The sequence below is a fragment of the Montipora foliosa genome, chromosome 9, assembly GCF_036669935.1.
Source record: "Montipora foliosa isolate CH-2021 chromosome 9, ASM3666993v2, whole genome shotgun sequence".
NCBI classification, from domain to species: Eukaryota; Metazoa; Cnidaria; class Anthozoa; order Scleractinia; family Acroporidae; genus Montipora; species Montipora foliosa.
The window spans coordinates 35,331,572-35,336,571 of record NC_090877.1 but is presented as its reverse complement, the minus strand read 5'-3'; positions in this window follow the sequence as shown (position 1 = coordinate 35,336,571).

Sequence of the window (5,000 nt, the reverse complement as noted above, 5' to 3'; positions counted from 1 at the left end):
CACGTCCAATTCACCTACGAGGCTGAGCAAGAAGGCGCTATCTCTTTTCTGGACACAAAAACCACTAGACGGACCGATGGTTCGATCGTTGTTACTGTATACCGTAAGCCCACAAATATAGACAAATACCTAGATTTCGACTCGCATCATCATATTCAACACAAACGCGCCGTTGCACGGACTTTGTTAGATGGGCCGGGGCCACCTCTATTACGTCCACAGACGAAGAAAAGACCGCCGAAGTTCAGCGTGTAACCGCAACGCTTAAAGCCAATGGCTATCCGGCACGGTTCAGTGACAGTTGTAAATCTCGTAAACCACGCGAAAGACAAGGGGACCAGGCAGTCACGCGTAAAGGCGCCTCTGAGAAAATTGCAAGAGTGCTAAACCAACACAACATCAAAGTGGCGCACAAACCCGTCCGCATCGTCGGCTCTTTTGTCAGAAGACCGAAAGATCCACAAAAGAAAGAGGACACAACGGGCACTGTTTGCAAGATCGAATGCAACGATTGCGCTGCAGTGTACATCGGCCAGACATCACGCGCCTTAAAAACCAGAACCAAAGAACATTATAAAGCCGCCGCGTGTTTTGACAAAAACCCTCAACTGGCCCAACGTTCCCAAAAAAACTGGCCACAGCTTTGATTTTGAAAACGTGTCAGTTCTTCACATCTGTCCCCAATGGAACCAGCGGTTGTTTTTGGAAGCGTGGTATTCTAATAAGGAAGAGAACTCAATCAACGAACACGTTGAGTTTCCACGAGTGTACCTCAATCTCAAGAATTTTTAGAACATTTTTCGGCACACGCGTTATGCTTATTTGTCATTTACTTGCCTATTTTACCAACGTTAGTCATATTTGCATACGTAACTGATGAAGATCACCAAAGTGATCGAAACGTTTTACTTTTTAAAAACTTTTAAAATCAGTGTCAACGCTGCAATTTCGTTTTAAAAACGTCGGGCCGCTTTATTTATTTTTTTTTTTTTTCAGGATTACCCAAAGGCAATCCATTTCAATCTTGTCCGATGATTTGTGTCCATCCATGCTTCTCTTTCCTTTTCGCTGCATTTTCTTTTATGTTTTTCAACAGCTTCAAGTGGTTATTGCAATGTTTCGTTTTACTTTTTGGGCATTTTGGGTGTCAAGAAATTACATCATTCGGAAGTCCAAGGTATGTTTAAACTGCGAAAACACGGTGGAAAGACTTTTTAACTCAAGCCGAACATATCATCAGTTGTCGACCTGAAGCACAATATTCATCTGCCTTTCGGCAGAATCTTCAAAACTTGCTTGTTTCCTGGCCTATTCAATGCCAGTGGGACGTCACGAAAGAACTTCTCTTCGATAAACAATGTAAATTTTTCATATTCACTGTATGTTCTTTCTCAACCTATAATCGACAGCTTCAGTCGCTCCATCACTTACGCAACACATCCTCCCTGGCGCCTTGTTCCTTTAAAAGAGGCATTTTTGTATCAAGGCAGGTGAAAAAGCAAGGAAAATGAATCACACAAGTTTTAAGTTCCCTTTATCGTAATGTGGACTGCCTTAGCTTGATGATGATGCACGCCATCACCATGTTCAAGACGATCTTTATATCCAGAATAACAAGGTCAGATCCTTTTTACAGTTTACATTTCCTCAGAGTTAAATACTTGAGTGTGGGAATTATAGCAGAGCGTACAAGGAGTGGGTAAGTTGTTGTAGTTCTCGCGATTTGTGGATAATTCTGGTTTCCGGATTCCGGTTTCCGGTTTCTGGATTCCGTCCTTCAGGGCTGCCCACTCCTCAACCTCGTTCCCAGGGTTCTCTCTTACTCTTCCTCTGGGAACAAGGTTGCCCACTCCTCACTCTTTAAATCCAGCGGTATTCTTGTATTCATATAAGAAGTGCACGAATCTCGATGTATATGTCAGAAATCTTCATTTTTTATATAAATAATGATGAAATACCAGGATTTCTCCTTTTACTAAAAACTCATATCTTCACCACGCGCATCTTTCTTATACCAGCATGATATTTTGATATTTTGATATTATCATGATATTCTGATACTCCAATATCACCATGACATCTTGATAAATGATTTTCATATTATCATGATATTCTCATATCCCAATATCTGCATGACACATCAATATAGGATATACCTCGTACTTTATTCCTTGAGCCGAAACAAGCACGTTATGCATGCATGCATTCATTCACTCACTCACTCACTCACTCACTCACTCACTCACTCACACACTCACTCACTCACTCATTCATTCATTCATTCATTCAATCATTCATTCATTGTATATCTCGTTCTTTCATTAAAATTTTAGCTTTCATTTTGCGGTTCGGTTAACTACACTTTTCATGAGATCGTGTGAAGAAGAAAGCACTCGTTTAGTGCTTAATCAAGCCTAAGCGCTCGCTTCAGTGATTAGGCCTAAGCATTCTCGTAAAATGTTAGCTTTCATTTTGAGGTTCGGTTAACTACACTTTTCATGAGATCGAGTGAAGAAGAAAGCACTCGTTTACCGATTAAGCCCAAGTGCTCGCTTCAGTGACTATAAGGCCTAAGCATTCTCGTAAAATGTTTGCTTTCATTTTGCGGTTCGGTTAACTACACTTTTCACGAGATCGTGTGAAGAAGAAAGCACTCGTTTACTGATTAAGCCCAAGCGCTCGCTTCAGTGACTAGGCCTAAGCATACTCGTAAAATGTTAGCTTTCATTTTGCGGTTCGGTTAACTACACTTTTCACGAGATCGTGTGAAGAAGAAAGCACTCGTTTACTGATTAAGCCCAAGCGCTCGCTTCAGTGACTAGGCCTAAGCATACTCGTAAAATGTTAGCTTTCATTTTGCGGTTCGGTTAACTACACTTTTCACGAGATCGTGTGAAGAAGAAAGCACTCGTTTACTGATTAAGCCCAAGCGCTCGCTTCAGTGACTAGGCCTAAGCATACTCGTAAAATGTTAGCTTTCATTTTGCGGTTCGGTTAACTACACTTTTCACGAGATCGTGTGAAGAAGAAAGCACTCGTTTACTGATTAAGCCCAAGCGCTCGCTTCAGTGACCAGGCCTAAGCATACTCGTAAAATGTTAGCTTTCATTTTGCGGTTCGGTTAACTACACTTTTCACGAGATCGTGTGAAGAACAAAGCACTCGTTTACTGATTAAGACTGCAGGGCCACTATTTAACCATGGTCCAAACGAGACGGCTCGTTTCGCTCGGCAGTGGGAATAATTTGTTTTGCGTTAAGTGTTGGGTTCATATATTTAGCGGCTCGTTTGGCTTGTCTGGCTCGGCAGTGGATGTAGAACGAGGAATAATTTGTATTGCGTTAAGTGCTGGGTTCATATATTTAGCGGCTCGTTTGGCTCGTCTGGCTCGGCAGTGGATCAAAGAACCAATTATAAGTCTTTTTGGTCAAGGGTTGGGTTCATATATTTAGCGGCTCGTTTGGCTCTTCTGGCTCGGCAGTGTTTGTAAGAACGAGGAATAATTTGTATGATGTTTAGTCTTGGGTGGCTCGTTTGGCTCGTTTGGCTCGGCAGTTGATGAAAGAACGAGGAATGAGTTGTATGCACGTGAAGTCTTGGGTTCATATATTTAGCGGCTCGTTTGGCTCGGCAGTGGATGAAAGAAGGAGGAATGGTTTGTATGACGTTTAGTCTTGGGTTCCTATATTTAGCTGCTCGTTTGGCTCGGTAGTGGATTAAAGAACGCTATATTCCTCACAAGATCTCGAGAAAAGTGTTTTTAACCGAACCGTCAAATGAAAGCTAAACTTTTAACAGACTGCTTAGGCCTAATCACTGAAACCAGCGCTTAGGCTTAATCAGTACACGAGTGTTTATTCTTCACAGGATCTCTTAAAAAGTGTAGTTAACCTAACCGTAAAATGAAAGCTAAAATTTTAAAAGAGTGCTTAGGCCTTATCACTGAAACGAGCCCTTGGGCTTATAATTAATCGGCAAATCAGTGCTATATTGTTCACACGAGACTTAACGTCATACAAATTATTCGCCTTTCTTTCATCCACTACCGAGCCAAACGAGCCATCGCATTGACATAAAGAGCGTATGAGCCTGTGAAAAAAATTATTCCTCGTTCTTACATGCACTGGCGAGCCAGACGAACCAAACTAGCCGCTAAATATATGAACCCAACACGTAACGCAAAACAATTTTTCCCACTGCCGAGCCAAACGAGCGTCTCGTTTGGTCCATGGTTAAAAGTGGCCCTGTATGAGGTTGCCTATTTACCGAGTTAGGATTTCGAGTTGGATTTTCGAGTTGGATTTTCGAGTTCAGAGGATTTTCGAGTAATTGGATTTTCGAGTAATTGGATTTTCGAGTTGGATTTTCGAGTTGGTCAGTGTAAACTGCAGATTGCAGATCAGGGATAAAATACAGACCAAGGTTATAATGTAACTGTTGAAAAGCCCAAACCCTTTTGAAGTCAATAGGCCTAAGGTTAGCACCTCTAAGGGGTTTGGGCCTTTTCAACAGTTACATCATAACCTTAGTCTGCATTTTACCCCTGGTTTGCCTATGGATCGTATTGGGCACATTCCACAGGTCACTCGTTGGTTTTTAGGCCTAGGGTTAGCCAAATTGAGGGTTTTGGGTTACTTTCCAAAAGGTAAAACAATGGAATGTGGATCATTATTTGTTCCTGAACAACCGAGTACGAATACAAGAAACCGAGCACTTTAGACCAGCCGCTGGTCTGCAGTCTGTATTTTACACTGCCCAACTCGAAAATCCAACTCGGAAATCCAACTGGAAATCCAACTCGAAAATCCAACTCGGAAATCCAACTTCGATAATTAGTCTGTCTCGCCCTGTATTCTGTAGTTTAGCCCAGGAATTTCATCAATGTGAGGATATGTTTGTGGTCCTGCCATTAAACTGGATGATATTACAATTTGGGCCGAAAGTTAGTTCGTATTTGCATGATTGTGGATTCATTATCCAAAAGTTGCCATCGTAGTTGT